General features: G+C 41.4%; 1 non-coding gene across 1 annotated transcript; it reads right to left on the minus strand.

The window, feature by feature from the left end:
- Positions 1-3638: 3638 nt before the first annotated feature.
- Positions 3639-3745, minus strand: LOC112739161 (small nucleolar RNA R71). Its single transcript, XR_003170099.1, has one exon. It is a non-coding gene; the product is annotated as a small nucleolar RNA R71 (small nucleolar RNA).
- Positions 3746-15892: the final 12147 nt, after the last annotated feature.

Consider the following 15892-nt stretch of genomic DNA (forward strand, 5'->3'; position numbering starts at 1 on the left):
TGTGGAAATGGAATGGGAACAGTGGATTCTGTGGTGCCTACGCCTTTTGGTGCTTCTTCCTGTGGTTGAGCTATCTCTTCTTCAGCTATGTCCTGTATATCCTCTTCCTTTTCAACATCTTCGACTTCTACCACCTCTTCAGCTGAGGCGTATTCTGGTGAGCTTGGTTCCTCCTGATTCCTCTCCTGCAGTGTGGTTCCGGACCTCAGGGTGATAGCATTAATGCCTCCCTTTGGATTGGGTAACGGTTGGGAGGGGATTCCAGTGGTGCTTGAAGGTTGGTTGCTGGAATTTTGTGTTGAACCAAGCTGTGTCATAAAAGCTTGCAGAGTAGAGGTGAGACCATTCAGACTGGCGTTAATAGTGTTCACGATGGTACTTTCCATGGCCAGTTGTCTTTTCTCAAAAGCTTGTAATAAATCTTCATTAGAAGATACAGAAGAATGAGTAAATTGAGAGGTTTGCTGCTGATTGTTCGGTGGTCCTTGGTTTTGCCTCAGGTGAGGTGCTCGGTAAGGTTGATTTTGTTGTCTGTTGTTGTTATTATTCCACCTCTGATTTTCCTGATTATCTCTGCCTCCCCTATTATTGTTGTCCCTCCAATTCTGGTTTGAATTGTCCTGCCATCCATGGTTATTATTTCCACTTTGATTGTACCCTTGGTTGGGGCGGTCATAGAAGTTGTGAGTGGATGCCACCATGTTGTCTTCTTGTTAGAGCTACGGGCATTCATCAGTGTAATGGCTGTAATCAGCACAAATTCCGCAAATTCTTTGTGGGACTAGTTGTTGGTTTTGCTGCGGTTGGGTTTGCTGAGCTTGTTGATTCAACTGCATTTGCTTCAGCAGGTTGGTCATCTCACAGATGCTTTGAGTTAGAGCAGCAGTTTCTCTGCCAGAAGATACTTCTGCAACGGCTTTTGAACGGCCTTGCTTCTGTCTGTGGTTCTGAGTAGATTCAGCTAAATCACTGATCAATTGCCAAGCTTCATCAGTGGTCTTGTACTTCTTCATAGACCCATTGCTGGCACTTTCCAATGTGGTCTTATCTTGGGGCCTCATATCTTGTGTGATATAGCTGAGTAGCACGATCTTGTCAATCATGTGGTGGGGGCATGCCTCCAGAAGATTATTGAAGCACTCCCAGTATTCAAAGAGAGTTTTATTGTCATCCTGAACAATTGTAGAGATATCCTTCCTCAGTTTATCAGTAACTTCAGATGGAAAGAATTTCTCCAGAAACTCCTTTCTGAGTGTATCCTAGTTGGATACATTTGCTATAGGTTGAGTGTAGTACCACTCTCTTGCTTTTCCCTCAAGAGAGAACGGAAAAGCTTTCAGCAGAATTGAAGTTTCATCAGTGCCATCACGCCTGACAGTAGAACAGGCTGCCTGGAAATCTCTCAAGTGCTTGATAGGCTCTTGAGCAGGTAGGCCATGAAACTTGGGCATCAAATTTAACAGTGCGGTATTTATTTCAAAATCCGTAGCTACCGCTGGATGATGCGCTTGAAACGGTTGCATTGTAAAATCAGGAGCTCCTTCCTCCTGAATGGTGACTCTTCTAGCTGCCATGTTTTCTGTACATAAAACAACCAAATCAGTAGAACGGGGGCTGGTTTCTTCCTCAGATTCACTTTCAGATCCGCCCTCAGAGCGGGCTAACCTACGCTGTTCTCGCTTTATTCGTGAAATTGTTCTTTCAATTTCAGGATCGAATATTAGCAAGCGCGGATCAGGAAGTGAACGTGTCATTTGACGGAAGAAACATGCAAATAAATAAATTCTAATTAATAAAAAATGCAAAATAAATAAATTCTAATTAATAAAATTAGCACTCTATTGCAACTCCCCGGCAACGGCGCCAAAAATTGATGGGACGCAGAAGCTGGTGAATTAAAAATTTATTAAAATGGTTACGTTGCAAGTATAGTTCTTAACTCACCGAAAATCTGCCTATCAATTTAGAAATATGTCACAGAGAGTTTAAATTAAAATTACTGGGAGTTTTAAGTCCCAGGTCGTCTCCCAACGAGTTGCAGAAAAGTGTGCTGTTTTATTAATCAAATGTTCCAAGAAGTTGAGCTAAGTAAATTGGAATTTAAATTGAGGGATTTTAAATAATATAAATAAAAGCCTTGACTGAGAATTGATTTGTTAGAATCTCTATCATTGATGGAGTGATTTTTAAGATTGATTTATAATTAACGGTTACTCTGTTTGGTTATCCTTTACTAGGTAAGGGAAAGTCAAACAAGTTGGAATGCCAGATCTGTTCACAAGTTGTAACCCACTTAGTTCAAAGGGATTGGCGTTGGTGACAGGATAGCAATCCAACATTTAACCCAACTACAAATTTTTTTTCAATCCTTCCAACTCAAGAGTTCCTTTTAATCAACTCCCCATCAAGTAAGGAAACTACTCACGCATTGTAAATAAAGAATCCATAGCACATGAAAGGGAATTAAAAGAAGACATGATTATTGGAATTGAAATTGAATTAAAAAGAAATAATCCTTACATTAAATAATCATAAAAGTATCTGAATGACAAAATTGAACAAAACAAAGAACATGGAAGAATAAAACCAAGTTAAGAAAACAAACTAGAATGATGAAGTCTGGATGAGGAAATAACTCTTCTCAATGTTCTAATGCTCAGATCAATTCAAAATTAGAATCCTAAAAACTTAGAGAGAAAAATCTAAGAGAGTAAAACTAGATCTCAAACTACTGAATGAATGTCTGTGTTGTTTCTGCATATTCTCTGACTCTAGTCTGCTGTTCCGGGCCGAAAACTGGGCCGAAATAAGGTCCAAAATTGCCCCCAGCGAATTCTGCAGATTATGCAGATCGCACATGTCACGCGATCGCGTTATCCATGCGGACGCGTTGCTTGCGCTTTTTCCTCTCCACGCGTTCGCGTCGTCCACGCTACCACGTCGCTTGCGCTTTTCAATCCGCGCGGCCGCGCAAGCCATGCGGCCGCGTCGCTGCGATTTGCTCTCCTTCGCGCGGTCGCGTGAGCCATACGACCGCGTCATTTCTCGTTGGTTATCTCCTCAAATTCTTGTGTTCCTTCCATTTTTTCTAGCTTCCTTTCCACTCTCCAACTCATTCATGCCCTATAAAGTCTGAAACACTTAACACACAGATCACGGCATCGAATGGAATAAAAGAGAATTAAAAATAAATAATTAAAGTCTCTAGGAAGCAGTTTTCAAACATGTAATAAATTCAGGGAGGAAATCTAAATGCATGCTAATTTAATGAATAAGTGGGTAAGGATCATGATAAAACCACACAATATAAACCATAAAATAGTGGTTTATCACCAACCATACATGCCAACAACTTTGAACTAAAGCCACAACTCATCACCCTTATTCAGAACAATTGTTCATTCGGAGGAAGTGTCCAAGAAGACCCCAATCAACATCTAACCACCTTCCTGAGGATATGCGATACTGTGAAGTCTAATGGTGTTCATCCTGACACCTATAGACTACTTCTATTTCCCTTCTCGCTCAAGGAAAAAGCATCTAAATGGCTGAAATCCTTTCCAAAGGAGAGTTTAGCAACCTGGGAAGATGTGGTGAACAAGTTCTTGGCAAGATTCTATCCTCCTCAACGGATCAACAGGTTGAGAGCTGAGGTACAAACATTCAGGCAGCAGGATGGTGAGACTCTATATGAAGCGTGGGAGAGGTTTAAAGACTTGACAAGAAGATGCCCGCCAGATATGTTCAATGAATGGGTGCAGTTGCACATTTTCTATGAAGGCCTTTCGTATGAATCAAAGAAGGTAGTAGACCACTCATCCGTGGGATCTCTGAACAAGAAGAAGACCATTGAAGAAGTCATAGATGTCATTGAGACTGTAGCAGAGAATGACTACTTCTATGCTTCTGAAAGAGGCAACACTAGAGGAGTGATGGAGCTGAACAATGTGGATGCACTGCTAGCTCAAAACAAGATGATTACCAAGTAATTAGCTGACCTCACCAAGAAGATGGAGAGGAATCAAGTAGCAGCAATCACCACTTCAGCAGCAACCCAAGAAGGAGTGAATGAAGAAGTAGAGGGTGATCAGGAACAAGCCAACTACATTAGGAATTCACCTAGGCAGAATCATGACCCATACTCCAAAATGTATAATCCTGGTTAGAGGAACCACCCAAACTTTGGGTGGGAAAATCAACAAGACCAAGGCCAAGATCAGAGATGCAATAACCCCAACAACAATGCAACTCAACAACACTCCACACAGAGGTCATACCAACACCCACCCAACAACACCTCTCAACATCCATACCAAAGTCAAAATGGCCCTTCTCATCCTTCCAATCTCAACTCTCCATCATTGGAAGAAAGACTATCAAGGATTGAGACTCTACTTGAAGGCGTATGCAAGGAGATTCAAGATAACAAGGTGTTCAAAGAGGAGGTGCGAGCCAATATCAAGAATCAGGGAGACACCATCAAGAGGCTGGAATTTCAAGTGGGATACCTATCTGAGAAGATTCCCAAACCTACTGATAGCTTCCCAAGTGACACAGAGAAAAATCCAAGAGGTGAAGCAAAGAAAGTCAGATGAGAAGATTGCAAGATGGTTACTATAAGTGATAAGGAGACTGAGAAAGAGCCGAACAAACCATCAGAACAACCTGAAGATACATCAGCAGGAAAGCAGGAAGAGAAGCATCAAGAAACCACAATTACACAGAAGGAGCTGCTGAGACTCTATGCACCCTTTCCCCAATTACTCAATGGTGGTGTTGAGAAGAGAATATGCTCAAGGTTTCTTGACATATTTGCATCTCTCCATGTAAACATACCATTCATCAAGGCCCTCCAACAAATGCCCTCATACATTAAGTACATGAAGGAGTTGCTGACCAGGAAAAGCTCACTCAAGGGAGGACAAAACATAGTGATGAATAAGGAGTGCAGTGCTCTCATTCAACCAGAGCTACCTACAAAAAGGAAGGACCCAGGGAGTTTTCACATCCCCTGTGCCATAGGAGAAACAATGTTTGATAAAGGACTCTGTGATCTGGGAGCAAGCATCAACTTAATGCCTTTATCCCTTATGAAGAGGCTGCAAATCAATGAGCTGATGCCCACAGACGTAGTCATCATGCTGGCAGACAAAACTCAAAAACAAGCAATAGGAGTGGTTGAAAACGTGCTGGTGAAGGTTGGGAACTACTTCATTCCCACAGACTTTGTGATACTGGAAATGGAAGAAAGTCATCTTCACCCAATCATATTGGGAAGACCATTCTTAGCTACAGCCAGAGCGCTCATAGATGTGGAGCGAGGAGAGCTAATACTGAGGGTACATGATGAACAACTCACCTTCAATGTCTTCAAACCCTCACAAGAAGCAAGTCAGGAAGGCAAGGAACTAAGGACAGAGCATGACAGAGCAATGGTGGGAGAAACAAGCATTGAGGCACAAGCTGTACACTCAGGAATTGCTTTGGGTGATGAACAAAATAATCAGTAGCTGTCACAGCTAAAGGAAACTCAAGTGGAGCCAAAACCACTAGAATCATATGGGACCAACAACAAAATCCCCCTAGGAAAAGAGACCACAAAGAGCAGGATAACAGCACAAGAAACAAAGAAGAAGATACTAAGGAGATGGAGGAACAAAAAAATTCCTACAGAAGATTTCTCTCCAGGGGATAAAGTGATCTAGCTTACTTCCTAGATATCCCACCTCATCTCCCCACCATCCCATCTTAGTTACCTAAGGTTTTCACCATCAACAAAGTTCTCTCCCTAGAACATATAGAGATCATTGATGAAGCCAATGGATATAGGTTTACTGCAAGAGGGGAAGATCTGAAGCATTACCAACCACCATGACAAAGGCATAACGTCAAGCTATTGACGCTAAAGAAGCGCTTCATGGGAGGCAACCCATGTTTTACATGCTTTTAAAGTAGTTAATAAAGCAAGGTTCATGAATTTCAAATCAACTTCGACATGCACTTGAATGAGCCCTTTTGTGCAACATATAGTGAAGAACAAGTTTGGTGTTCAGGGCACACTAAGAGAACATAAATGTAACCCATATCATGTCACTCTTAGAGCCTTGAACAAATCTTTTACACCACATAGCACCAAACTAAGTTTGGTGTCGCCAACGTTGCATACATGGATATTCAGTTAGTCAGTTGGTTTGCACTCATGAACAGCACTTAGTAGTTAGAAACAAAAACTTTAAAAAGTAGTTATTCTCTTCTTTCTAAATTTTTCCGCCACTTTCCACAAGTTTTCTTTTAATCACATTTCTTTTATTTTGTAGGAGAATTGATGGGACAATTGAAGGGTTCGGCCACCACAAAAAGAGAAGACTATACATGTGTCTCCAACGGGATTGCATTGGGAATTGTTGCCATGCAACATTGGAAGAAGAACAAGCTTAGAAACTGAACCAACACCATCATAAAGTTGATGATCCTTGTGCTCATCCCATGCTAAACCCCATCCGTCCATCACACAACCACCCCATCAATCCACACCTTTCATTCACTCATCACTTTCCTATATAAGTGATTCCTAGTCCGTACTTCCCTTCACATTCCAGCAACCATTTCTTCAAACTTCTCACTCTCGAAGTACAATTCTTTAAGCTACATCCTATCCAAACCTAACCAAATTCCACCACTTATCCACAACCCCTCAACATTTTCACACATCAACTCTTACTCATGGCATCATCAAGCTCTAAAAGAAGAAAGGGGAAGGAGCCTATGGAGCAACACCCCTTTGATGAAAAGAAGTTTAGAACTTTTTACCATGCACTTCAATTTGGATGGATGGCTGATAAGGAGATCATATATGAGCTAGGCTTTCAAGTCAAGAAAACTGAGTGCCCCGAAATCACAGAGAAGGTAGAAAAGAGAAGATGGGAGCTCCTCACCGATCCAGTCACCGCGAGGATAAATACAACGCTCGTAAGAGAGTTTTACGCAAACGCAGTGAGGTATGATAGGAAAGAGGAATCTTATATAAGCTTTGTGAGAGGAGTAACTGTGGATTTTAGTCCCATGAGCATCATGAGGGTGTTGAAGCTACGAACCATACCATTCGAGGAAGAAAGCTATCAATCTCGAATAGATGGTAGTCCTAATTATGACCAAATTATGAAAGATATCTGCGTACAAGGAGCGGATTGGGTGAGAGATCCCAATGGAAAGCCCAAATTCATAAAAAGAGGTGAACTCACCCCTAAAGCAAAGGGGTGGTTCGAAATTGTAAGGAGATCCATCCTCCCTGCCGGAAACAATTCAAAGGTGAATCTTAAGAGAGCAACAATGGTGCAATGTATACTTAAAGGGGGAGAGATCAAGGTGCATGAACTCATAGCCCAAGGCATTAGGAAGATGGCTGAGAAAAGTGATTCTGGGGGAAGGTTAGGCTATCCCAGCACCATTTTCCGCCTGTGTGACAAGGCAGGGGTGGTGTTCGAAGATGAAAATCCCGAATGGATAAAAGTTGGTATCCCAATTATTGTCTGGCGTATGCATGCTGTTGCATCTCCCCTACCCCAACGAAGGATAAGAAAGAGGCCAGTGCACCAAGTGGTAGAAGGACAGAACCTAGAGGAGCAAGCCCCTTTGGACATGCACCAACTACAGGAAGCCATTGATGGTTTATCTAGACAATACTTGGAAAATCAAGGGGCACAGAAAGAGCTTCACCTACAGTTGATAAACCGTCAAGAAGAGTCACTATCTAGATGGATGAATCAACAAGGGGAGTGGCAAAGACAATTGATGGAGCAGCAACTGGAGCAAGGAAAACAATGGGGAGAATCCTTCCACAGGTTGGAACAAAGGCAGGATCAACAACAAGAAGCCATCCAAAAGCTAATCAACATCCAAGCACATCAAGGTGCACACATACATGAAATGCATCGGAAACAATTAGAACAGGCAGAACTCTTCGACGAACACAGGGCATTTTCAGAAGGAGTTTACATGAGCCAGACTGGACACCAGGTGAACACTCAAGCCAGGCTCAGATACTTAGTCGGACAACTGCCTATACTACATCTGGGAATCATAAGCTATGAAGAAGTGAAGGATGAATTAGCACGAGACGAAAGAGAGAGGGTAGAAAAGAGTCATGAATCAGTAAGGAAGGCACTTGAAGATTGGGAAAAAGCTAGACTGGCCCGTATGCAAGGAAGCACAAGTGGACACAAAGAGGACAAACAAGAAGGAGAGCGCAAACAACCCCATGAGTAAAAGGTGGTGGAGTTCCCTCACTGTCCCATCTTTTTCAAGTTTTAAATAAGGAAAATCATGTATGAAATAGAACATGCTTCCATAGTAGCTTAGGAATTTTCAATTCTGTCTTTAAGTTTGCTTTTACCTAGGTCTATGCTTGCTAGTCAAATTGCCTGCCTTCCTTTTCATCTTGCTTATTGTATGCTTGTCCTTTTAAGTCCAATAAAAAGAGATTTATGAAAGACCAGAGTGATGTTCAAGTTGTGGAGTAGGTCCTTAAATTTGTGGTGTAGTAATCACTTAGCTAAGTTGGTTCACCAACAAGGTGGGAAGGCAAATATCTGTCCTGAATCACATACTTGAAACACACCCCATGAGACTAGCTAAATAATAAGATCCTAATAAGAAAAGGGAAAAGAACAATAAGAGTTGAAAAAGAAAGAAAAGTTAATAAAGAATAAGGCTAGGCACCAAGGGCTTGCAACTTGAGGGATGTGTCTGTGGTGCTCTTGTACCAAGGATCTGCTTGGATGAATAAGTTCTTAGGAGTGCTTCATCACTTGGTAACTTGGGTTAACTAACCCGGGATTATCAACTGAAAATCCACTATCAAGAGCAACCTTGCTACAGAACATTTAGTAACCCAAAGAGGTGCTGGACACCAAGACCTCAAGGAAAGAAAATAACAAACCATGTGCCTGTAGTGTGCATGTATGGGGGAGAGAGACTTGATGGAGTAAGTCCTTAGAGGTGTTTCAACACCTAGCACCTTGAACCAACTGGTTCAGGAGTGTTGGTTGAAAGCTTATCTTAAAGAGTCGCCCCCTCACAGAACACTTAGCCTAAGGATGAAATAAACCTTGGAAAGACAAAGGGATCAATAAAAAAAAGTCTCAAAGGGTGCAATCAAGTGAGTATTCCAAGGCATGATAAAGGTCTGGAAGCCAGTAAAGGAATGAACCTAAGTTGCTATGCATGAAACCTCATAAAACCAAGAACATGACTTCCACAATAATGATTCATTCATCATTCTCTTGTTCCAGTACTTGCTTAGGGACAAGAAAGCTTTAAGTTTGGTGTTGTGATGCCAGGGCATTTTGGCCAGTTTCACTGACCTTTTCTTTATGGTTTTAAGGTAGTTTCATGCATTTTCTTAGGAAATAAGCAAGTTTTGGGTAAATAATCACTCACATCTTAATTCAAGCAAACATTGTGAATTTTACATGATTTCATGAGAATTATGCATGAATTAAAGGACAAATTGAATGATGCATGTCTCATAACTTAGATTAGAGCTTTGATGCACTTTATTGCTTGATTTCAGGACAAAGGAAGCAAGGAAGAACCACGTTAGTAGCGACCTTAGTCTAGCTAACGTGACCACTAACGTGGAATAAAGGCTAGCTTGCAACGTTAATGAGAAAAGTGATTGCCAATAACGCCTTCGTGAGCCATCATAGCCCACGTCAGTTGCCACGTTAACTATGTTAACGTGGAAGCTAACGTGGAAGAGAAGTAGAACTCCAACGTTAGTGGTAAAAGTAAGTGCCACTAACGTTCTAAAAGGGGCAATTGGCCACGTTAAGAGCCACGTTAACTTAGTTAACGTGAGCTCTAACGTGGAAGAAGAAGATGATGCCAACGTTAGTGACACTCACCTTTGTCACTAACATTGGACTAAGCCCATATTGGCTACATTAAAAGCCACGTTAACCTAGTTAACGTGGACTCTAACGTGGAGGGAGCAAGAATCACCAATGTTAGTGACACTCACCTTTGTCACTAACGTTGGATTGAGCCACTATGAGCCACGTTAGTTGCCACGTTAATTACATTAACGTGGAAGCTAACATGGAGAAGAGTGATGATGAGCCAATGACACACCCCTTCCATAGAGGCACCCCAAAGATGTATTGGTAAAGATTCTCTTCAAGAAAAGAAACCGCGTTGTAAGTATAGCTCTACCAACAATAATCCTCGGGGGTCAAATTTAAAAGAGGGACTTGGTTGTTACAAGTTCAACCCCAATAGAAATAACCGAAGTATTCAACCTCGGGTCGTCTCACGAAGAATGGGCAATCATGTGCTTCGACATTGGTTAGAAATCCGGGGTTGTGAGTTATAAGCATGAAAATAAATGGGAATCCTAACAAACAAGTAATCTCAAAATGCAATAATTAATTCAATCAACTAGACAAAACATAAGCACCTTAAATGAATAAACAACATTCCACTTAATTCCATTATGTCCCAAACAAGAAACTACAACTAAAGTAATTGGTTGAGAAAGTTGATTTTCAAGTATGAATAATAAAGGTAACTCTTGGCTAGGCTCAGGAATTGGGGTCACCATCCTTGTCTAACAACTATACCTTGACAATTATAAGGAACCAAGCTCATTAAGTCTACTCTCAAGTCTTAAGTACGTGATATCTACTCCTAGACTTGAAGTACGTCAAATGGCCCTGATCACATCAACCCATAAGTCCCAACCTACCTACTAATTAGATTAGTAGTGGGTTGGCGTCAATGAGTATCAAATTGACCACCTAGAGCTCCCGAATCATCAAATCCATTAGATCCAATGACTCAAGTTTACCCAATTCCCTTGACTTAGGCCAAGAGTGAAAAAGAACTACTCCATAATCAAAGTAAACAATTCATCAAACACTTGGTAAGCACTAATAAAAGACATGTTCAAAATAGCAATTAAATTGAGTTCTACAAATACCCACTAACAATTATCAACATGTAATCATCCAAACAACAAAGCTAAGCATGGAAATCATCAATGTAACATCAACAAGTCAAGATTCACAACATTCATGAAATGGGTATAAAATGAGAATTGATAAGAATTCATAGACTATACTATCACAAGATATAAGCAAAATTGTAACAAGGAATTCAAATTGAACAATTAAAACTAGTAATTAACAAGATTCAAGTCACAAATCAACAAGGGAAGATCAAATTAAAACTAGATCTAGAAAGGAACAAGGGTTTCTCTCTCTAGAATAACCAAAGAACCCCAAAAACTACTAAAAATTGTGTCCTAGTGTAAAATGAGTGATTCCCCCTTTCCCCTAGCATCCTTGGGTCTTTTTCCATGCAGAAGCAGCTTGAAATTGGGCCTAATGAGCCTCAGAAATCGCCAGGCACGATTTCCTTTAATGAGGTCACGTGCAGCCTTCCACGCGTGCGCGCGCGCCGATTGCTCTTACGATCTATGCGTGCGCGCCAAGTGCATGTGCGCGTTGATAATATTCTCCTGATTCACGCGGATGCGTCCATCCTCGCGCGCCGCTTCCAGCCAATCCCATCCACGCGTGCGCGTGGAGTGCGCGAGCGTGCCGATGCTGCTTTTCCAAAGATCTCAATTCTTCATGTTCCTCCCTTTTGTACATGCTTTCTCCCTCTCTTCCAAGTCATTCCTACCCTATAATTCCTAAAATTACTCAACAAATACATCACGACATCGAATGGCAATAGAAGAGGATTAAAATATGGCAATTTTAAGGCAAAATAAGCACGTTTTACATCATAGAGCAATATTGGGAAGTGAACACATAACCATGCTATTTTATTGAATAAATGTGAGAAAAGGTGATAAAATCCCTCAAAATAAGCACAAGATAAACCACAAAATCGGGGTTTATCAAATCTCCCCACACTTAAACCAAGCATGTCCTCATGCTTAAAATAAAAAGAAAAGACCAAGGATCATGGTGAAAAAGGGTTTATGAAATGCAAACTAACTAAGTGGATGTGTGCAACTAATGTAAAATCATCTATATACTTGGTCAAAAGTGATTCTATCCTTCAAGAATACATGTGAGCATATAAGGTGAAAATGGTATGCAATTCATGAGTTCTACCAAATTGAATATCACTAAAGAGTGCATACAACTTGCTGAACGAACGCTTGTGAAAGCCGGGAACAAGCATTGAGCATCGAACCCTCACCGGAAGTGTATCCGCTCTATTCGCTCAAGTGTCTAGGGTTCGTCACTCAATCTCCTCCTAATCATGCTTTCCAAGATTTGTCTTTCATCTAATCAATCAACAATTACTTAATACATGCTTACAAGTATCATGAGGTCTTATTCATGGGTTGTAACGGGGCTAGGGTGAAGGTAAGGATGTATATGGCCAAGTGGGTTCAAAATTTGAGTCCTTGATCAACCTAGGATCCACTAGACACATAGAACAACCTATACAACTACAATATATTCCTAGCTACCCTTTAGTTTTACCCTTTTTGCATACTCGTGCATCTTTTTCAATTCACATCCGTATGCGTTGTTTTTATTACTTTATCTTGGGGCGTCTTTGTCCCCTTCATTGCTTTCTCTCTCTTTTTATTATTATTTTTTTTCTTTTCTCTCTCTCTCTTTTTTTAAGCATATATATATATATATATATATATATATATATATATATATGTATCCCCTTTTCTTGGGATTTCTTTGTGAACCAAAGTATCAATGCATACGGTGTAATCATTTAACACAGGAGTATATTCCCAAAATCCTAGAATCTTCAATTACACTACAATTACATGCTTATATATCTACCCGAATTTCCCAAGTATACCCTCCTATTTGAATGATACACATCCTAACTCACCTAAGCCAATCAAGGATTCAAATTCAGGGACATTCATGGTTTTTCACTTAGGGTTGTTGATGAGTTCTATTTAAGAACAAGAGGATTTATCAAAGGCTCAAAATTGGTTAGCAATGGTAGATATAAGAGTTAAGGCTATTTGGGAAAAGTGACTTTTAAAATGATGGCCTCAATCATGTAAATGCATTCATACATAAAGCAATGGACATATAGAATTAGACAAAGCAAGGATCACACTCATAGAGAGAGGGATATGCACACAAGAATGGAAATAATGGTTAAAAGATGTAACCATGCCATAGGCTCAAAATTTTCATGCTTGTGTTCTTGACTCAATTACTATGTTCTAAAATACATTCTTAAAGCAAGTTTACTGCAAAAAAAAATTTTTTTTTTTGGTAGGTCACCCAGAACACAGTTTCTTAGAAAGAAAGTTATTGTTTTGACCAGGTAACTCTATAGAAACTAACCATCATGCAAAGAGTATTTACAAGCAAGACTAACTACACATGCAATATATAAACAGAGAAAAATAAATCCATGGGTATTGAGGAGAAGAGAGTGTTACCCATGGAGATCGGTCAGACGACCTCCCCACACTTTAGAATTTGGCACGGTCCTCCGTGCTACGAATGATATGCAAGGGACGGTCGGGACCGGAGCCTTCACTATCCCCTTCATCAGAACTCCCATCAGTTGGGTTCGAGGTGGATGTGAATATTTCGGGTTCCTCCATGCTAGGGGCAACAAAACCCAGAAGTGTCTTGATGTAAGTATAGCGGCGGTGGTTGCGCCACTCATATCTATCAAGCTTTCGGTGAAGATCTTCTATCCTTTGATGTGTGGATCGCAGTGGTGGTGATGATGAGCTAGAAGGAAAAAGAAGTGGCGGGGCCATGTCGAGGCTTGGTTTGTTCATGGGAAGGTGTAAGTATTTTCCACTTGGGACTACATCGCCCTTAGCCGGAATCATAATCCTCTTATCTTTGGCTTCCCAAGAAACACCCGTAGCAGCAATTAAGTCAGACACCAACGCTGGAAATGGCAAATTACCCCGGTCGTGAACTTGACTCATTACTTGCTTGACAAGAGGTGGAATGTTCACCGGCTTCTCCGTGAGAACACACCACATAAGCAAGGAAAGGTCCGCCGTGATGGACGACTTGTGGGTGCTAGGCAACACATAGTGGGATAGGATTTGGGCCCAAGCTCTAGCTTCTACAGTGAGGAAGCGAGCGTCAATACTCTTGGGCCTCATCCGCAGTCGACCTTGGATCCAAGAAGCTTCTGGCTCAGCAATGACTCGGAGGATCGAGTCCCAATTGAATCCATACTCCTCTCACTGACATAAGACTTCTTGGTAGCCATCCATGTCACTTGGCACTGGTAGAACATTAAGCACTTGCTGAATAGCCTCTTCTGAAACTGGGACTTGCTTCCGGCGCATGTATACCGATTGAAGAGAGGAAAGGTGGTAGTTAGTATAAAATTCTTCCACCCAAGAGAGGTTGATTTCCTTTGGTTTCCTCAAGAGAAACTCCCATCCTCGGTGTTCAATGCGGGGTAGAATATAAGGAGCAATCTTGTCCGGAGGAGCTAGTAGATGCTCAGGGTGATAGTTCCTTACGGCTATGGAAGGGAACTTAAGTTCACAGAAGCGGTTGGGGAACCTTGAAGAGTCTCTTGCCGGTTTGCCCTTGTCATTCTCATCAATAGGAGCGGGTGTCTTCCCTTTCTTTGATAGGGCTTTGGCTCCTATTGAAGAACGCGCCTTAGAATTTGATTTTTGGGGTGCCCTCTTTGCGGCCGGTTTTTTTGGAGCTATCTCCTTGCCTTCTTGGTGGCCATCCTAAAAAGGGAGAGAAAGAAGAAAAACATTACACCCAAGAATCAATTTGACAAAAGACATGCAAGTGAATTGTAATGCCCGTGGTAGGTGTAAAAGCAAGGGTCATAACACTTGGCATGGGATGCAAGAGGAAGTGATGCATGCAATGGCATGAGAAGAGTGGTCTCAAGCATCCATAATAAAGAGCAAGTCACATTCAAGAATGTTTAACTGGTAAGTATCAACTACAAGCACACAAGTTAGGCTCAATGCATTTAAGAGAAAGCAAGTGAATGAGGAAGGAGCAACAATTGAAAAGTACATGGCTAAATTGAGCCAAAATGGGATGTGTGCATTTCCTCGAACATTTGGCGTGCAATAATCAAGCAATGAGCAATTATGAGATACTAAACCAATGCAAAGCCCAAAATGGAACATCAATCATCACATAAACATCACACAATGGTAAAAGAGTGACAAAAGATCTAGTAATGCAAATTAAGCTCAAGTTCAATATCCATGGAGAAATAAAGGAAGAGTAAGCAAACAAAAACAAGAAACATCATCATTAAATAAAAGGGAAACTAAGTAACGCAATAAGAAGTATCTAATTAGAAGAAATAATGTAAGGAAAAAAATGGAAGTAAAGAAATGGAAGAAGCTAAACCTTGATGAGTAAGAAAAAGCAAGGTTGAATCTTCTTTTGTGAAGATGAGAGAGAAAATAGGAGAAGTGTAGCGCCACCGGAAAAGGGTGGTTGTCACCGGTGAGTGGCCGGAGACAATGGTGGTGGGTTGTGGAAGAAGAAGAAGAGAAGGGAAGCGATGGGTTGAGAGGAGAAAGAAACTAAAGAAGAGAAGGGGTTGAAAGAAAGAAAAAAAAACAAGGCAAGGTGCGAAGGTCTTAAATTGACTCGCGCAACCGGCGCGCGCGCGCAAGGTGCGCTGGCGCGTCGGTGAGAGTGATAGCAGATAGTACGGGTGCGTCAGTGGCGCGCGTGCGCAAGAGAGGTTGTGCCTCAGGCACAAAAGTGGCACAAAGTTAGCACAAGTCTCTGGTTTTTGTACCAGAGTGAGTCAGTGAGGTAGGCGCGCGGGCGCGCACCCTGCGCAGACGCGTGCTTGAGGTGTTTCGCCACTGGCGCGGATGCGCACTACGCACGGACGCGTATGTTCTGGCACAAGGTTG

The sequence above is a fragment of the Arachis hypogaea genome, chromosome 13 (genome assembly GCF_003086295.3).
Source record: "Arachis hypogaea cultivar Tifrunner chromosome 13, arahy.Tifrunner.gnm2.J5K5, whole genome shotgun sequence".
Classification (NCBI taxonomy): domain Eukaryota; kingdom Viridiplantae; phylum Streptophyta; class Magnoliopsida; order Fabales; family Fabaceae; genus Arachis; species Arachis hypogaea.